The sequence below is a fragment of the Tamandua tetradactyla genome, chromosome 15, assembly GCF_023851605.1.
Source record: "Tamandua tetradactyla isolate mTamTet1 chromosome 15, mTamTet1.pri, whole genome shotgun sequence".
NCBI lineage: Eukaryota > Metazoa > Chordata > Mammalia > Pilosa > Myrmecophagidae > Tamandua > Tamandua tetradactyla.
The window spans coordinates 6,246,785-6,269,835 of record NC_135341.1 but is presented as its reverse complement, the minus strand read 5'-3'; positions in this window follow the sequence as shown (position 1 = coordinate 6,269,835).

Below are 23,051 nucleotides of genomic sequence, written 5' to 3'. Positions count from 1 at the left end.
AAGACTTGCCAAATATAATCAAAGGAGAAAATGTGATTGTGTGCACATATGAATGATTTGAAAAACTTCACACAAATGTCCAGTATGCTTACCAGAATCATGGAAATCTAGATCTAGAAATATCAGAAACCAGCTATTGCATGAAGACAATGTTTGTACCACCTGGTTTGGTCACTGTACTTTTTAAGACAAGACCTGGAGGCCAAGAGAATTTAGTGAAATACACTATGTTACCTGACATGGAATGAACACATCCAGAGGACAAACTCCCATCTTCTGATCCTGGGTCCAGTATAAAATATTTACTCTCTTGAGTGGTTCAGCAGAGTTGAAGGAGAAATTAATTGCATTTGTGGGTATGTTAGATGCCAGCTGTTAGGGGCACAGGATAAGTAGCCTCTATCTGTGCGGCCATGTCTAGCCAAAAGTAAAGGGAGTTCCATTACTAAAAGAAAGAATAAGAACAGAATAGATAGTGGAGGAAAACTGGGCTTTTTGGGATCTGACTGAAAGAGGATGAAAGGAGTGTAGTGCGTTTAAAGTGTAGGAGGGGGGACGAGACAATACATTTAGATTATTACTATTACTGTCATTGCTGAGAAACCCTCATCAACATTACAATACAACACATTGTAACATAATCAAAGTCTCTTTCTCTTTCTCCCTCATGCACATTCTCTCTCCCTCCCCCCTTCCTATCCTTCTTTCTCCCTCTCTCATATGCTTATACACACACACACACACAAGAAACAAAGAGGATACACCCAAATGTTGCCAGTGTTTATTTTTGAGTGTTGCAATTACAGGTTTTGGTTCTTTTGCTCTTCAATATTTTCCAGTTTTATATTCATATTGTGAATATATAGTATTTTTGCAACCTATAACTATATGTATCAAGATTTTTTAAAGTTTTATCCACCATTACAGGAATTTATTTTTAGACATTCTACTTTTCCTAAATAGAAAATCTATACAGTAATTACTACTCTAAAATCTGAATATCTGTTCAAATTTGAATACCACTGCATCCCGATATTATTGAATAAAGTTAGGGTATTACACCTGCCTAGTATATTTACAATTTTATTGCTGATATACATCCTCCATGCTAGTCTACAGGAAGCATTATTGCAGCTGTATTTTATAAATAATGCTCTTATTTATTGTACTATTGAGCTGAAACTTAACTTGGAGAATATTTTAATTTTATTAATCTTTTCTTCTCAAGTTTTGCTTTAGTAATTTACAAAGATCTCAGTTACATTTTATTTTAGTGTTCGCTATGTGTAAATACGGGGAAGTACAAGAATTCAATTAGATATGCTCTGCTGCATTTACAGAGTGCTTGCAGCCACACTGTGATTGCTGTATAAACGACTGGGCTGGTAAATCATGCAGGTATATGCATTAATTCAGCAAATATTGATTGAGCACCTACTATGAGCATTTAAAAAAATGATTTACATCTAAATGGAACTATACCTGCCTAGAACAATAAGAGGCAGCATAGCATGCTGGTTAAGAGCTGAGAACTGAAGAGCCAGTTTACCTAGTTCCAAAGATTGGTTTCATCATTGCTAGTGAATGAACTGGAAAAAATTACATGACCTCTACATGCTTCAGCTTGTTTATCTGTTAAATAAGGATAATCATGGTATCTACATGTTTGGGTTTTATGGGGAATAAATGAGATTAATTATGTCTCACATATAGTAGGAACTACATAATTGGAGTTTTATTTCCCTGACAGAATTAAATTTGTGTTACCATTTCTATACATACCTGCATTATTATCTAGAAGAAATAATGGTGGAGAAATGAATTCAGAGAGCCATGTCACTTCAGACCTGGACTACATCATATTGACTACTTAGTCCAATTCCATCATAGTACAAGTGAGGACAAAAGATACAGTTAAACAATCAGTAAGTTTTCCAGCTTGGTCGGATCCTAATTTTCTGATTTCCCGTTCAGTTTTCTTCCCATGGATGACAATTGCATGCCACCATTAATTCATTCTACAAACATGTATTAAACAGCACTTCCTCTATGACAAGCATAAATGCAGGAGACACTAGGACAAATGAAATAGATTATTAACCTCTAAAATTTTGTACTTTTATAGGAAAACATATGAGTGCAACAAATTGTATAGGGGCTCAGATAAAATATATGTGAGTATTAATAACATAATCAAAAAAGTGAACAATTCTATCTAGGAATTGTAGAAAGGCATTACATAAGATAAGACACATGATGACGTATATTAAATAAGGATTTAAATAGAAATTCTAAGGGTCTAAAGTATTAGATAGGAGGAGGTAAAGATTTAGTGAAAATTAACTTTAAAAGATAGCAAATAAACAACAAAGTGGTGAAAGGTTTTCTATTCCATGATATATAGTTTGGATTTAATTAGAAGGGGAATAAATTAAATGGAAAAGAAATGACTATTCAAAGATAGAATAGAAGAAACAATGTTGTGAAAAGAAAAAAAGAATTGACTTTCCAGATTAAGAGGACTCATTGTATACAAGGCAAAATGAAAGAATAGAGATGGAAATCAGAAATAACATTTATAAAATCATTCATTTTAAGAACTAAGATAGTGTCCTAGTGGCATCATGTAAGAAAAAGAAATTTAAAGGTTATTCACAAACGAAGAAGAAGAAGAAGAAAAAAGCATGGTCTGTTACAGTCCCACACCTCTGCAACAGTGATGCTAAAAAACAAGAGACAAGAAGGGCGGTGCAACGGTGGGTCAGTGGCAAAATTCCCACCTGCCATGCCAGAGACCCAGGTTCAATTCCCAGTGCTTGCCCATGCAAAAAAAAATAAAAATAAAAATAATAATAAAAAAAAAACCAAGAGAAAAGGACTACAGAGTTTCAAGAGTGAAAGATTGTGATTGATGAATACTATACTCAAACTTGTTATCATTAAGTCTGAAGGCAAAATAGTATACTGGATACATGAAATTTCAAGGAGCAAAACTGAAAAAAATTACCCAAAAGCAAATTTCAAAGAATCAAAAACTGAATCAAAATTAAAAACATAAACTAGGAAGTAGTGGGGAAATAAAGGAGAAAAGATTGAAGAGGAGCATTAAACAGCTTAAATAAAAATTAGAATATAAATGATTCTTAATTATGGATACAAAATATATATTTTATTGAATGAAATAAGAAAAACATACAAAAATAGAATGTAGTAATATAATCAAATTGATATATAAAATAGTTCATACCAAAACAATACTAAAAAAGGTAATTCAATGTCACTGTGGTGGGATATTTTCTAGAGTAATTAGAATTAATTCAATGTCACTGTGGTGGGAGGGAGGGGCAGTCTGGCATTGGGGGATGGGCACTGTAAGTGGGAATAATAGAATGTGTGCTTCTTTCCTCATCTCCCTTTAGGAAGAATCAATATGTTGCTCTTGACTCTGACATTGATCGAAATATATAATTGCAGGAAACCATTAGTAGAATTAAAAACAGGTTTTGTACTGTCAAAGGATAATAAGTTTACCACTCAATATCTGAAATAAAAAGACAAATCTGAATTTATTGCTTACTATAGAAAGGAAGAGTCAGTCATAGTCTTTCCAAGCAGAGCAGATGTCTGATCTATATAAGATTGTTGGGAAAAACACCGTTGAGAGATTGGTGGATTTTCAGAAGCATAAGTGGGTTGACATCATCTGTTGAAGCATGGTTACTCAGGTGAGATTGCTTCTGATTGGTTGTCACTCAGAGGCTTGTATATTAGAATGAGTCTGTTCCTGATTGGCTGATTTTTGGTAGTAGGGGGCTGTCGTGATTAAGTTAACTTGCAAAGTCATTCATCAATTGGACAGGTATGAAACTGGTTCTGATGCTACTTGTTGTCTTGGCTACCAAGCAACTTATCTTTTCCTAAATTTGCAGGAGCATTTTTGTTATCATTGTCTAGCAAGTTATTTTAAAGGATAACAAACTGAATTTTAACATAGCGACGACAGGAAACAGAAAGCATGAAATAAGATGACATAAACCAGATCAAACATTTCTATTACTTAATTGGTGATGGGATAAACATTCTTTTTTAAAGAAAATTATTCTGATCAGATGGGAGTCTCCAAATATGCAAATGGCAGAAAAGATTGTGTTGGGCTAATCCTGTGACAACAACCATTGTAATTTAAGGACAAAATAGTAAAATAAACTGCTCAAAGCTATTGATAAGCAAATAAAAATAAGCAGAAACTGTAGAGGACACATTCATGAGAGAAAGAATGCTACCTTTTAACAGTTTTTCCTTTGAAGGTGTGTGCTGTTTCCTTGAAGCAGAGTGGGATTACAGCTCAAAAGGAGATGGAAGTCAGAGTTTGAGGCTGCCAGGCAGTTAGAAATTGGAAGAAACTCCTAGAAAGGTATGAGCCACTGAGGGGAAACACCAAATTCTGAATGCAACTCCTCTCATATCCTCAAACAATATTAAAACAATATGAATGCAGAGAGAGAAATCAAGAAATATAGAAGAAAGCCGAAGTTTGTAGGCAGAGATTTCAGTTGCGTGGTGCTAAGGAAAGAGTTGAGAGATGGGTTCCTGCCAGGTTAGCATACATGGTAAATACCATTCCATTTCCCTTAAACCCACAGCACAGCTATGGCTTATATTACATATATGGAAAGAGGGATAAGAGTCGTGGGTGACATCAGAAACAAAGCAGCGAGAGACTAAAAATTATATACTTTACAATTAAGAGCAAAACTAAATATACCCAGAATTTCTATGCCTGAAACCAAGCCTGTTTGTAATCAAAGTGATCTACCTGTAGTTTATTTGCCTGTAGAAATAAAACTCTTTATTCTTTAGAAGCACATGCAATCCAGAGACAGTACAATCATCCATAACATCAAGTATGCTGTCAAAAGTTACTATACATACAATGAATCAAAAAAATATGACCTATACTCCATAGAAAAAGCGGTCAGCAGAATCAGATCAGCGTATGTCCCAGATTTAGAATTTAGCAATTATTATAAATATGTTTTAGAAATTTATGAGGAGAGTTTAGAGTGGGTAAAATTATGAGAAACAACTGTATAGAAATGGCACTACCAAAAAATGAAAATACTAGAGCTAAAAATAGATATATTGTATTTGAAGAGAAATTATTGTGTGGACTTAGAAAATTAGTCAGATCAGAAGAAAGAATGATAAACTTGAAAATCAGGTCATTGGAAATTAAGCCTAGAAAATGAAGACAGAAAGAAAATCAACAGAACCTCAGTGACATTTGGGGTAACATCAAACAATCTAATACATAGTAATTTGAGTCCCAAAGGAAAGAGAAGAAATAAGGCACCCCTTCCAAAAAATGTTTGAAGACATAATGGCAAAACATTTTCCCAATTTGCTTAAAGACCTAAATGTACAGATTCAACAAGCTCAGCAAATCCCGAATAGGAGAAATGCAAAGAAAACCATATGACAGGAACAAAGTGAAAATGCTGACCAAAGACAAAGAGAAGATTTTAAAAGCAGCCAGCTATAAAAGAAACATTACACATATGGGAACAGGGATATGAATCATGATTGACTTATCATCAGACGCAAAGGAATCCAAAACAGAGTAGAATAACATCTTTTAAGTGCAGACAGAAAAAAAAAGTCAACCTAGAATTCCATATGCAGCAAAAATAATCCTCAAGAGAAGGAGAATGAATAAATTATAAGGCAAATAAAGGCTGAGATTCCTTTCACTAGCAGAACTGCTATAAAATAAATAAAAATAAATTGCTAAATAAAATGATACCAGATGGAAAAATTATATCTATATTAGCAATGAAGATCACTAGAAATAAGTATATGCAGAAATTTAAATGACTAAGTATATCTTTTCTTAGTTTAAAATGCAAACAAAAATTATAATAAACCTATTCTAGAAGTTTATAACGTATGTAGAAATGATATATATGACATCATTTGCACAAAGTAAGAAGGGGGAATAACTGGAATATTACTCTTATAAGATAGTTCAATAATATGAGAAGTAGTATAATATGAATTAATGGTAGTCTGTGATAAGGATAAGTTAAGCTATATCCTAATAAATAGAAAGAAGTATAATTAAAAGGCAAATTGAGGAAATAAAATACAATCAGTAAAATATTCAATTCATTCAAAGAAAGGTGCAATTTGAGGAACAAAGAAATAAAAACAAAGGGGACAAAGATAAAACATTGTTCTTCATAATTACATTTAAAGTAAATGGATAATCCTTATCAAAAGGCAGAGATTTTCAAAATAGCAGGAAACAACTATAAGCTATTTACAAGCTATTGAATTTCACAGAGACATAAAAAGGTTAAATGTAAAAGGATAAAATATATATACTGTGAAAACACAAAGAAAATTGTTATAGTTTATTAACAGACAAAGTAGACTTTAGGTCAAGCAGTTTTGTGAAATATAAAGAGAATCTTTTCATAATAATAAAAGAGTCAATTAATCTAGATGACATAAAAAGTCTAAACGTGTATGCAATTCAGAACAGAAATTCAAAGTTCGTTAAGCAAAAACAGACAGATCTAAAGGGAAAGACATATAATTCCACAGTGATTTTAGCTTTCCAGGCTGCCCAAGCAAATGCCATACAACGGGTTGGCTTAAACAATAGGAATTTATCAGCTTATGGTTTTGAAGCTCAAGGCCAAATCATGGGGTCACCGAGGAGATGCTTTCTTCCCAAAGTCGGGCGCTCTAAGACTGACTACTGGTGATCCTTGGCTCCCCAGTCACGTGGCAAGGCACATGTAGTGTCCCTAGTCTCTTCCCTCTTTTCTGGGTTCCACTGATGTAACTTCTTGCTTCCTGTAACTTTCTCTCTATCAGCCTGAATTCTGTTCTGCTTATAAAGGACTGCAGTAAGAGGATGAAGGCCTGTCCTGATTGAGGTGGGCCACATCTTCTTAACTTTAAGTAACCTCAATGAAATTTCCTACTTACAAAGGGTTCATACCCATGGAAATGGATTAAATTTAAGAACACGATTTTCTGATACATACAGCTTGAACCACCATAGCTATATACGGAGGTTTTACACTGTCTGTTATTAATAAAATGAAAAAAAAAATAATTGGGAGGGGTATAGATAATTTAAACAATTTTGTGAACCAATTCTAACTATTTGATACCTATATAAGTCATAGAAAGTAACATCAAAGGTCTTGGACATGAGAATTTACAAGGTGTATAGGGAGAAAGATTTCTCAAACGTGCAGGCGGTGGCTGGAAAGATAAAGTAGTATGAATGTGATCATGCATTCAAGCACAGGCTCAAATAGACAATATAGAACTGGAGACAAAGTTAGAAAAGTAGGCAAAGATCTTTACAGATTTTGGCATTGGGCACCAATTGACAATTTCAAGAAAGGGCAGATCATTATCAGAAATCTATCCTCCTTAGTGTGGGAAGAATTGAAGGAAGAAAAGATGGGACTATTAAAAAGTCCACTGCATGATACACATTCTTTTCAAGCAAATTTGGAACATTTACCTTGATAGAACATAATCTTGACCATGAAAGAGGTCTTGATAAATTTCAAAGGATGAAATTATAGAAAGTAGTTTCTGTGATCACAACATAAACTAAAGAGAATTTTTGCTTAATGGGTGCAGAGTTTCTTTTTAAGGTGATGAAAAAGTTGGGGAAATGGATACTGGTATGGTAGTACAATAATGTGAATATGATTAATATTATTGAATCGTGTGTTTGAAAGTCATGAAAATGAGAAGTTTCGAATTGTGTATTTGTTATTACACCCACCAACACATGGACATACACACACATTTGGAAATAAAGCAACACACTTCTAAATGCCCCTTAGGTCAAAGAAGATATTGCAATGGAAATTAGGAAACAGATTCATTTTTGAAAAATTATAGTATTAAACCAATAGGTTACTCAACGTTACATGCCACGAAGGTAAGGCAAATTAAAAACATGATGAGATACTCTTCCTCAGACAGGAGAATAGCAAATTAAAGAGACTGGCAACAAATTTGTCAAGCACGAGAGGCAGTGGTTCTCCAACCTTTTAAGTCTCAGAATTACTCAACACTCAAAAATTATTGAGGTTCGCGCTCACCCAGGGACACCAAAAAAAAAAAAAAAAATTGAAAGCTCCAAAGAGATTTTCTTCATATGGTTTATATCTCTCAGTATTTATCACATTAGAAACAAAATCTGAGAAGTTTTTGAAATATTTAGTTTTCAATCCTTTTAAAATTGCAATAATGAACCCATTCAATGTTAAAATACATCTTTTTTTTAAAAGTAACAGTATTTTCCAAACTAAAGATGTATTTAGTTGGTGCATGGGTGGTTCAGTGGTAGAATGCCCGCCTTCCTTGTAGGAGACCTGGGTTCAATTCCCGGACCATGCACCAAAAAAAGTATTCAGTGGCAAGGTTGTCATGCTTCAAATTAATATAACCCTTGCACCACCAGAATGAAGGCAGCAGAAGTGATTTATGTGTACTTCCCATCTTGTAATAGAGAATGTTAAAAAGAAAAATGTGTATTCAAGGGCTACAATTTAGGAAAATTAGTTGGGTGTTTTGTTTTTTGGTTTTGGTTTTTTTTTTTGTTTTTTTTTTTTTAGTGCTTCTTCAAGGAAATTCTTCAGTGTTACTGATTTTTTATTTTTTACAATAAGTGCTTGGCAGTGAAGAAAACAAAGACTATTGAGCACAATTTGGTGCCACTACTTTGAGGTTGTTAAGAAAAAGTAGGTGTATTTTTACCCACCATTTATTTTTGTCCCAGCAATGCAAATGCCAACATGGTGGAAAGGGCAACATCTTTGTGTTATTATGAAAATAGTCTTGGGGACTCCCAGAAATACATAAACCTCACTTCCAGAGAGCAGGAGCGCTCATACCTGGGAGGTGACAGTGAAATGGTATAACCATTTCGAAAAATTATGGGGCAGTTTCATGAAAGTTAAATATGTGTGGTTTTGAAAAATTCTTATGTCGTCAGGTGGAGCAAGGGTGAACGACAATAGAGATGACGGAAAGAAAAGCGCATTGGCACTAGCAAGTCCTGCAGCAGAGAGGAGCAGTACACCTAGCAGGACCATGCAGGGAAACATGGCAGGAGCACAGGCTCATCCAAGCAGGTAGAGAGCAGTGGTTTAGTGGACCTGGGGACTGTAGGTTTATAGTGTTACAGGGCAGGGCTGTAACAGTTGGTCAAACAAGAGTGGGGATTGGGGGATTTGTATTTGACTTCTGTGGGCTTGCAAATCCAGGTAGGATGCAAGAAGAGGGAGAATCTCTTTATCTAGTAGAAGCAGGGGTCAGGGGTGGACACTAAGGGACCTAAAGGAAGGGTCTGAGATGCTGAGGCCGCAGGGCAATGAAAAGCCCCTTATGTTATGATTGACCTAGAGGATGCTGAGACAACATGATGATAAGAAAAAGCCCCTATATTATTTTAATTCACTATATCTGTATATATATAGATAGATAGATATTCACTCCATGACCCAGAAACTGCACTCTGAACAATACACCCAAGAGAAATGAGTGCATATATCCACAAAAGACTTGTCCAGGAATAATCACAGCAATTCCTTAGTTATAACTGCTGAAAAGTGGGGAGAAAACCTAAACGTCCACAACAGCAGAGTAGATATAAAAATTATGGTGTATTTATAGAATGCAGAATAGAATGAATTGCTGATACAAGTAAAAAATAGACTATTAAATAATTATTAAATAAAAAATATGCCAGGCTACAAATGGGTACTTGAGGCAGGTTACATTTATATAACATTCTGTAACACCAAAAATGATCTGTACAAATCATAAGAGCAGTTGATCTGGGAGGTGGGTTAACTGGTAAGAGGTATGAAGGGGAACTTTCTATAATGAAAATGAAAATGTTCTCAGTTTGACTGGTGCATTGGTTGCACATCAAATTCAAGAAACTATAAATTTGAGATCTGTGTTTCATGGTATGCAAGTTAGACCTCAATACAATAAAAATTTAAAAAGTGATTCTTAGAAAATTTAGAGAAATATCTTATAAATCTTATAACAGGAGGTGGTTTCCTAGATCTTACACCTAAAGCACGAGCATTGAAGAAAGAAATGGGAACTCCTCAAAATTAAACACTTTTGTGCATCAAAGAATTTTGTCAAGAAAGTAAAGACAGCCTACACAATGGGAGACAATATTTGGAAATGATTTCTCAAATAAAGATCTAGTATCCAGAATATATAAAGAGATTGTTCAACTCAATAACAAGAAGACAAACAACCCAATTACAAAATGGGCAAAAGACATGAGCAGACTTCTCAGAAGAGAAAATACAAATGGCCAAAAGGCACGTGAAAAGATGTTCAACTTCCCTGGCCATTAGGGAAATGCTAATCAAAACCACAATGAGATATCATTTCACACCCACCAGAATGGCCATTATCAATAAAACAGAAAATGACAAGTGCTGGAGAGGATGTGGAGAAAGAGGCACACTTTTCCACTGTTGGTGGGAATGTAAATTGGTACAACCGCTGTGGAAGGCAGTTTGGTGGTTCCTCAGGAAGCTAACTAAGTATAGAATTGCCATATGATCTGGCAGTACCATTACTTGGTATCTACTCAAAGGACATGAGGGCAAGGACACAAATGGACATTTGCACACTAATGTTTATAGCAGTATTATTTACAATTGCCAAGAGATGGAAACAGCCCAAATGTCCATCAACAGATGAGTGGCTAAACAAGCTGTGGTATATACATATGATGGAATATTATGCAGCTGTAAGACAGAATAACATTATGAAGTATGTAACAATATGGATGGACCTTGAGGACATTATGCTGAGTGAGATTAACCAGAAACAGAAGGACAAATGCTGTATGATCTCTCTGAGATGAACTAACATTAGTGAATGAACTTGGAGAATTCCAGTTAAGGACAGAGACCATCAGGAGATAGAAATAAGGTAGATATTGGGTAATTGGAGCTAAAGGAATACAGATGGTGCAACAAGACTGCATGTAAAAATTCAGAAATGGACAGCACAATACTACCTAACTGTAATACAATATTGTTAGTACACTGAATGAAGTTGAATGTGAGAATGATAGAGGGAGGAGGGCTGGGGGCAAAAATGAAATCAAAAGGAAAGATAGATGATAAAACTGAGATGGTATAATCTAGGAATGCCTAGAGTGTACAATGATGGTGACTAAATGTACAAATTAAAAAAATGTTTTTGCATGAGGAAGAACAAAAGAATGTCAATACTGCAGGGTGTTGAAAATAGATGGAAATTCATATTTTAAAACTTTAACTTATATGTAAAGCTAAAGCCAAAGATGTTTATTTGGTACAAAATTTATAATTTGGCTAGTGCATTTCCTAATTTAACTTATGGGAACAGTTTAATTGAACACCATAAATACATGGAACCTTGAGTAAGGCATGAGATATTGTAGGTTTGTCCAAAGTGGTGCCCCAATAAATCCCAGAGTGACTTAAACAGTGAATGAAAAAGTATTTGCAAAGTTCCCATGGGGGAATGACAAGAAAAAGGGAAAATTCAATTTCCCCATGTGGAGAATTCCTGATATTCTCACAAGCAGTGGGGACAACTGAAGCAATAAACCAAGCCCTCAATCTTGGGGTTTGTTCACATGAAACGTATCCCTGCAAAGGATTGGCTAAGCCTACTTAAAATTAGGCTTAAGAATCACCTCCAGAGAACCTCTTTTGTTGCTCAGATGTGGTCTTTCTCTCTCAATCAACATAACAAGCAAACTCGCTGCCCTCCCCCTCTCTACATGGGACATGAATCCCAGGGATGTAAATCTTCCTGACAATTTGGGACAGAAATCCTAGAATGAGCTGGGACTCAACATCAAGGGATTGAGAAAACCTTCTAGACCAAAATGGGGAAGAGAGAAATGAGACAAAATAAAGTGTCAATGACTGAGAGATTTCAAACAGAGAGAGAGGGTTTCCTGGAGGTTATTTCCTTATACATTATATAGATATCACCTTTTTAGCTAAAATGTATTGGAGAGGCTGGAAGGAAGGGGCTGAAAATGTAGATCTGTGTTCCAGTAGCCATGTTTCTTGAAGATGATTGTGTAATGATACAGCTTATGCAGTGTGGCTTGTGTGATTGTGAAAACCTTTTGTCTGATGCTCCTTTTATCTATGGTATGGGCAGATGAGTAAAACATATGCATTAAAAATAAATAAATAATAAGGGGAACAAAAGTTAAAATAAATTTAATAGACTGAAATGCTAGTAATCAGTGAAAGGGAGTGATAAGGGGTATAGAAAAAATAGGGGAAACAGACTAAAATATACTGGGTAGATGGAAATGCTAGCAATCAATGAGAGGGAGGGGTAAAGGGTATGGTACGTATGAGTTTTTTTTATTTTTTCTTTTTATTTCTTTTTCTGAATTGATACAAATGATCTAAGAAAATATTATGTTGATGAATATACAACTGTGTGATGATATTGTGATTATTGATTATATATCAGAGTGGAATGATCATATGGTAAGAATGTTCATGTTTGTATATTGCTATGTTTTAAAAAAAATTAAAAATAGTGATTCTTAGATCTTAAATAAATAAGTGCATAATGCATATATTTTATATAATTCATAGACTAAAATCATATTTCTATGTAAATTAGACCTTAAAAACATATGCATGTATATTATATGCACACGTACACACAAATAATAAACTACTTCATTAACAAGATACATGGATAAAGCAAAGTGACCTAGAAAGACATAAAGGAAAAAGAGGGGCAAATATGAAAAAAATGAGTATAATCAAAACAAAGCAGGGATTCCAAAAAGAATATGAAAATGGATTTCAATGTATTTTTGTTTTGTTATGTTTTTGCATGGGCAGGCACTGGAAATCAAACCCAGGTCTCCAGCCTGGCAGGCAAGAACTTTGCTTGCTGAGCCACCATGACCCACTCTTCAATTTATGTTTTTAAGTAGACAAAGACACTCTCCGTTATGAACCAACCATACAGTCCACAACAAATGTAAAACTGCATTGAAATTTCATGCACTCACTAAACTAATATCTAAATATATAAAATACATGCATAGACATATATGGATAAATATGATACAGTTGTAAAAATCTTTAATATAAACTTGCAGATTAAAAAATTAAACATATAAAATAACTGATAACAGAATCAATATATATACATATATATAATTGATATATATTAAAAACAAACCACAGTGTAAAACCCACAAAAATTCAAAAGTTGATATAGGAGTAAATCTTTAAGCATTTAACCAATTATTTAAATACTCAAAACACAGACATACATACACACACTTAGAAGTATAAAGCATGATAGTCAGAAACAATAATTGAATTTAAATGAATTGATTACCAATTTTATTAAACACTACTGTAAATCCTAATTTAACTGAAATTTTTTAACATGGTCTTTGACAGGACAAGTGTACAAAAATGGAGCTGAGTAATATATATTAACAGGGTTTATTTTATGTGTAACTGTATTTCAAATTCTAAATCCTATATAAGTACTGCTTATTCTTTTCAAAAGCCAAAGGAACATTTAAAACGATTGCTCATATATCAAGCCATAAAGAAAACACCAATAAATCCCTAAAAGTAGAAATAAATGCAACCACATTCACTGCAGTTCACTACTATAAAGCTACAAAGTAATAACAAAAGTCATTTCTTAATTTATTTTAAGATGTACTACTTCAAACAAGTTTCAAACTAGAGAACATTTCTTTTACATTGCAGTTATTGCATAACTAAAATATTAAATTTCAAAATATATCTAAGAAACAAAAAGACTAAGTTCTAGAAATTAAAATTGGTATTTATCATTACCATTAAAATTATGTATCTGGGGCACAGTGATGTGTGGAATTTAGTCTGTCCTAAAGAGCAGCAGCAAGTAGCCAGGAACTATAACAGAACAAATGCTGAGGGCAGATCGGTGACTGGTCACACAGTGTACTCCAGTCTGGACCAGGTGGAATGGCCGAGGTCTCGCACAGAACTGCAAGTCTCCTAAGCCCTGCAGACGACACTCTTCCACCGTGGGCACAGGAGGCTGGTTCCCCAAGGGGAAAGGAAACAGACTTTACTAGTAAGTAGCAAGCAGTTAGTTAAGCCAAGCTCCAAATGACAAGTTAATTAACAAATTCTGACTTGTGAAAATAGCCCTGAGCACAGATAAACTTGGAAAAAGCACTAAAGGAACTAGGAGTTTCTGTCTTGACAGAGTGGGAACAGGGCTGATGGAAAAAAAGAAGGGAAAAAGAAAACAAAACCCAGGGGCTTTTTGAGTTAGCACAAAATTCTGGTACAGGGCTGGTCCCCAAAAAAGGGGATACATAGAGCCTAGAAACATATAGAGCCAGTTAGCAACTCCAGCTCTTGTTTGGAAAACCCAGGAAGCTGGGATCCAGTTCTGAAAAAGCTTTTTTTATTTTTTTCCAATGTCTTAACAGCCATTAGATAGAACTGCAGGCACTCTTCAGGCTCCAGCACTGCCCCAGGAAAGGGCATAATTAAGGTTTGTCTTAGAGAGGAAGTAAATAGGTGGATCTGAACAAGTCCATAAAAGGTGTACTTTCCCCAAGAAAAGGGGGACAGGGCCCAGTTCAAGTGGAGGCACTCCTTCAGGGAATTCAAGCCCCAGGGGCTGGAAAACAGAAGCACTAGAAGCCCTCTTACTACCTCAGCCTCATTCTCAGCCACACCTCTGGCAGGGAGAAGCTGCTGAAATTAAAGGTGCCACATTATTTTACACCGGTGAGACGCTGCAGGCAGACAAATGCCACATGCAGCACAGGGCAGGGCAGGAAAAGAAAGAGTCTAGAGGCTTCATAGGAAAGTCAGACAACCTGCTGCGTCTCACCCTCAGGGAAACTTGATACTGGCTACTCTCTCCTCCTCAGATGTGTGCCTGCTGGTCTGGGAGAATTCTGACTGCAGTTAATAATATCTGAGGAGATCTTCCTCAAAAAAATCCTCCATACAGGCAGGGCAAGAAAGGGAAAAACAGGAACTGAAAACTACTGATCAGTTGAACAGAATGTAAACTAGAGGTCTAGAACAAGTTGAACTGAATTCCAAAAAAACAGATAGAGAACAAAGCCATCCAACAAGAAAATCCTAAATAAAAGAGTGAAAACAACCTCTAGAATAAACAAATTAAGGAAATCAAATGTCTAGATGCCAGTAAAAAATAATGAGTTATACTAGGGAAATAGAAGATATGGCCCAGTCAAAGGAACAAGCCAATAGTTCAAATGAAACATAGAAATTGAAACAATTAATTCAGGATGTTCAAGCAGACATGCAAAATCCAATCAAAAATCCAATCAATAATTTGAGGAAGAATATAAAGAAGATATTGGGTGAACATAAAGAACACTTGGGAAGTTTGAAAAAACAAAATCACAGAACTAATGGAAATGAAAGTCATGACAGAAGAAGTGAAAAAAACAATGTAGACCTACAACAATATATTTGACTAGGCAAAGGAAAGGATTAGTGAACTAGAGACCAGCACATCTGAAATCTGATGCACAAAAGAAAACATAAGGAAAAGAATGGATAAATGTGAGTAGAGTTTCAGGGAATGAATAGCAAAAGAAGAACACAAATGTGCATGTTACTGGTATCCCAGAAAAAAAAAGAGCAGGGAAAAGAAGCAGAAATAATAATGGAAAAACTAATCAGTAAAAATTTCCCAGCTCTTATGAAAGACATAAAATTACAGATCCAAGAAGTGCGGCATAAACCAAACTGAATAGATCTAAATAGACTTACTCTAACACTTACTAATCAGATTGTCAAACATCAAAGACAGAGAGAATCTTGAAAGCAGCAAGAGAAAAGCAATCCATCTCATACAAAGGAAGTTTGATAAGACTATGTATGGATTTCTCAGCAGAAACCAAGGAGACAAGAAAGCAGTCATGTGATAAATTTAAGATTCTGAAAAAGAAAAAATGCCAACCAAGAATTATATATCCAGCAAAACTATTTTTCAAAAATGAGGGCAAAACAAATTTAAAAGACACAAGAAGGAATAAAAAAATGGAGAGATTAAAATATTTTCAGATAAACTGTCACTGAGAGAATTGTGACCAAGAGACCAGCTTTACAAGAAATACTAAAGGGAGACTTTCAGGCCTATAGGAAAAGACAGGAGAGAGAGGTCTGGAGAAGAGTGTAGAAATGAACACTATCAATAAAGGTAAAAAGAGAAAAAAATAGATATAAAATCCTAAAGACAAAATGGTAGAAGAAAGTACTGTCTTTACATTAATAACATTAAATGCTAATGGGTTAAACTCCCAAATCAAAAGACACAGACTGGAAGAATGGATTAAAAACAGGACTTATGTGTATGCAGTCTACAGGAGACTCACTTTAAAACAAAGGACAAAAATAGGTTAACAATGAAAGATTGGAAAATGATATTTCAGGCAAACCACAATCAGAAAAGAGTGGGGGTAGCTACAGTAATCTCTGACAAATTAGACTTCAAATGTAAAAACAGTTAAAAAAGACAATAAAAGGCATTATGTATTAATAAAAGGAATAATTCAACAAGAAGACATAACTATTATAAATATTTATTCACTGAGCCAAAGTGTTCCAAAATACATGAGACAATCATTGACAACTCCGAAGGGAGAAACAAGGAAATATTAAATTTTCCCTTCTGGAGAATTCCTGATATTCTTGCAAGCAGTGGGGACAACCAAATCAACAGACTGATCTCTTGATCTTGGGGTTCAACCCTATGAAATTTATGCCTGCAAAGAAGAAGCTAATCCTACTTATAATTGTGCCTAAGAGTCACTCCCCAGACAACTTCTTTTGATGCTCAGATATGGCCTCCCTCTCTAAGCCAACTTGGAAGATGAACTCACTGCCCTGCTCCCCTACACAGAACATGACTCCCAGGCAATATGGGATGGGGCTTCCAGATGAGATGGGACCTGGCAACATGAAATTGAGAAAGCCCTCTTGACGAAAAGGGGAAAGAGAGAAATGAGGTAAAACAAAGTTTCAGTGGCTGAGAGATTTCAAACAGAGTCAAGAGGTTAACCTGGAAGTTATTCTTATGCATTACATAGATACCCCTTTTTCATTTTTCTAATTAAAATGATTAAACTACCTGTTTCTGATGAGTCTTCTGCCAACTTTTGGCTACAATACTTAAAAGACATTGGAAATAGTACTCATTTTTTTTGTCAGAAAAATTTTTACTGGCTGTCAATTTATTTTTAGAATGTGAAAGTTCTGTTTAGATCAAAATTCTATTTGCAACAGTTTAGTGGATCTAGAATGGAGGATAAAATCATATTCATTTATGACCCACCAATTTTGTGATGCCCTGAGAGTAATGAGGAAGATCATTTTACATTCCAGTACTACTTGCCTCCTTTAATTAAAAGAAATACATGATCTATGCAAACAGGCAAATAGGATTTGGTTGCTGTCTTATTGCAATCTTACAATTAAAGGGCAGGTGGTAGGGAGAATTAGAAAATCCTTCTCAATACCTAAAATATAACAGGGATCCAGATTTGCAGCAAGAGGGAATGAAGATCACATCTCAATCTAACATTGCAACATTACAACGGTTAGAAGCTCTACATTTGGATAAGAGTCTTATATTAGCAAAGAGCAGATTGGCTTGACCACCCAACATCTGTGGTTGATTAAGCAGTTAAAAAAAAAAGGTCAACCTGGTATCTATGAAAACAAAATACTGTAATACACAAGAAAAGAGGCAGTGTTCTTAAAACTCATACAAAAGGGGATCCCTGATAATGATCAACTAAAGGAACAGAAGTATTTGAAAAAACTGACATCCTTTTTTAGCTGCAAGTAGTAACTGACTATGAAAGAGTGGCAACAAAAATGAAAAGACATTAAGATGGCATGGAGTGTAAAATAAGAGAAGGTTTTTAGTAAAGAATCTATGCAGCAGTAAAATTTGAATTGTAAACTGAACAAAATAAAATTGAATGTGGAAAATAAAATCAGTGGTTTAAAGAACCGTATTTTACATTTTTAACTGAAACATTTATTGAGATAATTGTAGATTCACATGCAGTTGAAAGTAACAACAGAGAGAGCCTATGTGCACTTTACCAAGTTTCCATCCATTGCATCATTTTGTAAAACTATAATGCATTGTCACAACTGGGAAATTAACATCAAAACCATCTGCTGATCTCAATGCAATTTCTCCAGTTTTGCCTGTATTCATTTGTGAGCGTAAGTGTGTAGTTAGTTGTACATAATTCAAGTTTATCTCGGACTAGTTGGTATATCCATCACCACTGCCAAGATACTGAACAATTCCATCACAACCAGGGCCCCTCATGTTGCTGTTTAATAAGCAGACCAACCTGCCTTCCACTCACCCCTTAGCTGACCGTAACCTCTGGCAGCCATTTCCAAAACTCTGTCACTTCAAAAAGGTTATATAAATGGAATTATACAATATGCAACCATTTGGGATCGGCTTTTTTCAATCAGCATAATTCTCCAGAGTGTTATCCAAGGACCTGCACATATTGATACATCATTTCTTTCATTGCTGGCATGGAGGTACCATATTTTTGTTTAATAATTTGTCTAACATGAGGTTCCATATTTTTGTTTAACAGTTTGTGTAACAATTCCCATTGAAAGGCATCTGGGCTGACTCTAGTATTTGGCGATCACAAATAAAGCTGCTATGAATATTCATATATTGTTTTTTGTGTGAATATGAGTTGTTTTTTTTTCCATGTACCTAGATAGCTTCCTAGAAATGGACTTGGTAAAGCTGATGGTACTTACATGTGTAAACTATGTTTGGTAGCTTAGTTTTCAAACAAACTGGTAATCTGTTTTCCCAAATGGTTACATTTTATATTCTCTTTGGCAATGTTTGAATGCTCCAGTTTCTCCACATCTTCATCAGCATTCACTATCATCGCCAATTTTTTTTATTTTGGCCATAATGATTGGTCTGTAGTGATACCTTGTGGTTTGTTTGTTTGTTTCTTCTAAATATTATTGTGACAACATATATACAACTCAATATTTGACCACTTTCAAGTGTACAATTCAGTATATTAGTTACATCCAGTGCTGTGCTAATATTACTACCATCCATTAACAAAACTTTTTCCTTACCCCAAAAAGAAGTTCTATACTCAGTAACCAATACTCCCCATTCCTAATCCCCACCTTCAGTCCTTGAGAATCTGTAATCTAGTCTTCAAGAATTTGCTTCTTCTAGATATTTCATGTAAGTGAGATCATACAATATTTACCCTCTTTTGTCTGGCTTATATTACTCATATGATGACTTCATACATGTTATAGTATGTATCAGAACATCATGCCTTTTTATGACTCCATAATATTCCATTGTATGGGTATACCGCAATTTGTTTATCTGTTCATCTGTCAATAGATATTTGGGCTGTTTCCATGTTTTGGGTGTTGAGAACAGTACTTCCCTGAACATGCATCTAAAAGTACTTATTGGAGTCCCTAATTTCAATTTTGTGGGGTATATACTTAGCAGTATAATTGCAGAGTCACAATAATTCTATGTTTAACCTTGTGCAGAACCACCAAACTCTTTTCCACAGCAACTGAACAATGTTACAGTTCTACCAACAATGTATTATGCTTCCACTTTCTTCATGTCCTCAACCACACTTGTTATTTTCTATTTTTATTATTATTATTGCCATATTACTGTTTATAAAGTAGTACCTCTTTGGGTTTTTTATTTGCATTTCCCTAATGACTAATGATGTTGAACTTCTTTTCATGTTCCTTATATGTTTTTGCACTTTACAAATATTCATGCATTTTTAAATAAGATGAGATACATTCGAATAACTGAGGAAATTCTATCTATGACAAATTGCATTGAGCAGTTATTGTGAATGTTTCAATAAGACATTTATTTCATGCATATTATATCATTTTTTCTCAGATGCCACTTTCCAGCCAAAGGACATAATACACGAATAACACAGTTTTTTACAAGATAGTCTGTAAGAGCCAGTGACTAAAGCAAGTATGCACTTCTCAATTGCATTGTGATATAGAGTGAATTCCAAACTCTGTGCAGCAATTTTAAAGTTTGGGTAATAATAAAATTTGATATATGCAGCATAGGCATGTTATAAAAATTTAAGAGACTAGGCCCCCATGAAATCTTTACAGCTTGAAAGGGGAAAAGAACTGTATAAACAAATGCAGGAAAACTATGGCATAAGTCCCACTGTTATGGAAATTTCCTTTTTTAAATTATTTTCAAAGTCTTTCAAATGCAAGAGCAAGTTTGTGCCATACCACAGGGAGCATGCAATGTTCTTTATCCCTGAGAGTTTATAATCATAGATGGATATTAAGGATTATATTTACAAGGCTTGTGGCTTATGCCCAATTTTCTAATCATATTTTCTAAATACACATTGTGTTGTTAATTTTTACTGTGCTCATAACATACAATGTAAACTTTTCCTCTAGTCTTTTATTCTCTTCTCCCTCTAGATCATTGACATCAATTACATTCTGCCCCATTGTCATTTAAAATTATTGCTTATTGTTATTCAAGTACAAATGATCTAATTGCCATCAATTTGCAGTTCCAATTACCTGGTCATAACCTTGCCTTAAGGTACTGTATCCCACTAGCTGCTCTGAATTTGGCAGAGAGGAAGAATTTAATCATATTTTTCTGAATATGAATAAGAAAGAATAGATGACTGTTAGTGGTTCATACTGTTGTGCGTATTCCCAATTGTGCAGCAGTTCCTTTCAGGTCATTAAATGATTTCACAATGTAACCAAAACTCATACAGCCTTTTATCCTGAGAAGCATTACGGTCTGGTTTATGGATATTAACTGTACAACTGCCAAACCGCTCTCTAAGTGTTTAAGACTGTGTAAGACACCAACTTTGCAATTAGATGGAATAGGGTTATACTTGTCACTTCCATTTATGAGCTGTGTGACCTAAGAAAAATATATTAAACTTTCTGGCTTCAATTTCATCATTCTTTCTTTTCTTCCAAAGGACCAAGTTCTTTCATATTCCAGAGCCTTTTCAATTTCATATTCTCCCCAGGATTGCTTCACTTTCATTACTCAGATCTCAGCTCACATGCCCTCTCCTCACAGAGACCTTTCCCCAAAGATTTCCTTAAATGTTGTTCCTCCTCTCACCTCACTCCACCCTCATTATGCTCTATTCCATTATCCTGTTTTATTTCCTTCGGAGATATCTGAAAATCTCTGATAAGAGACATTAACATTATCTCATAGTATCTTAAGAATGTATTTGTTTATTTATTGTCTGCCACCACCACTCAATTTTCCATGCTTCCATGAAAGCAGGGAACTTGTACATTATTTTCACTTTGATACTCCTTCCCCATGACATTAAATATCAGCAGGAATATAGTAAATGTTCAATAAATATTCTTGGTGTTATCACTATTTAATTACTTATTTTAATTTTTTTAATTAGAGAAGTTAAATAAGTTTGCAGAAAAATCATGGATAAAGTATAGTTCCCATATACCACCCTATTACTGACATCTTATATCAGTCATATGTTTATTACAATAAATGAAAGAATATTTTAGTGCTCACCATTTATATTAGGGTTCACTGTTTGTATTGTACAGTCCTGTTTTTATTTTTCAATGTTTATTCTGGTAACATATATACAATCTAAACTTTCCCCTTTTCACCAAACTCACATATACAATTCAGTACTGTCAATTATATTCACAATGTTGTGCTACCATTACCTCCATCCATTACCAAAACTTTGCATGCAATCAACCCAAATAGAAACTCTGTGCAGTTTAAGCATTAACTCCCTATTCCCTACCCACACACTGACCCGTGGTAAACTATATTCTAGTGTCTGACTATTTGAGTTTATTTATTGCAATTATTTCACATCAGTGAGATCTACAGTATATGTCCTTCTGTGTCTGGCTTTATTTCATTCAACATAATGTTCTTTCAAGTTTTATCCACGTTGTTACATGTATTAGAACTTCATTCCTTTTTATGGCTGGATAATATTCCACTGTGCATGTGTGTGTGTGTGTGTGTGCCATATTTTATTTATCCATTAAATACAAAAATGGATTTATTTATTTAGTTGTATTGCTACCACCATTTGGTAATTATGAATAATGCCACCATGAGCATTGGTGTACAAACATCTGTTCGAGTTCCTTCTTTCAGATCTTTTGGGTCCACACCTCAAAGTAGGTTTTCTGGGTCATATGGTAAGTCTATACCACATAACCAAAGTGTATTCCATAGCAACTGCACCATTTTACATTCCCACCAACAATGAAAGAGATGCCCTGTTTTAGTTTGCAAGTTGCTGGAATGCAATATACCAGAAATGGAACAGCTTTTAAAAAGGGAATTTATTAAGTTGCAAGTTTACAGTTCTAAGTCCATGAAAATGCCCAAATTAAAGCATCCAAAGAAAGATTCCTGAAGTCCAAAGAAAGGGCCAATGAACTTCTAGGTTTCTCTGTCAGCTGGGAAGGCACATGGTGACATCTACTAGCTTTCTCTCCTCATTTCAAAAGGCTTCCCTTGGGGCATTTCCTCCTGCATCTCCAAAGGTCTCTGGCTGTGTGGGATCTATCAGTACTGTGGGCTCTGAAGTTTCTCCCAGCTCTGCTTCCTATTGGCTCTGACTTTCTTCAAAAGGTTTCCTCTTTTAAAGGATACCAGTAAACTAATCAAGTTTTCCAGGTGGGTACCTGGAGTGGGTGGAGTCATGTCTCCATCTAATCAAAAGTTCACACCCACAATTGGGCCTGCCACATCTCATTGGAGATGACCTAAACAAAAGTTTCTACTACAATACTGAATCAGGATTAAAAGAAATGACTTACCCCACAAGATCAAATCAGGTTTAA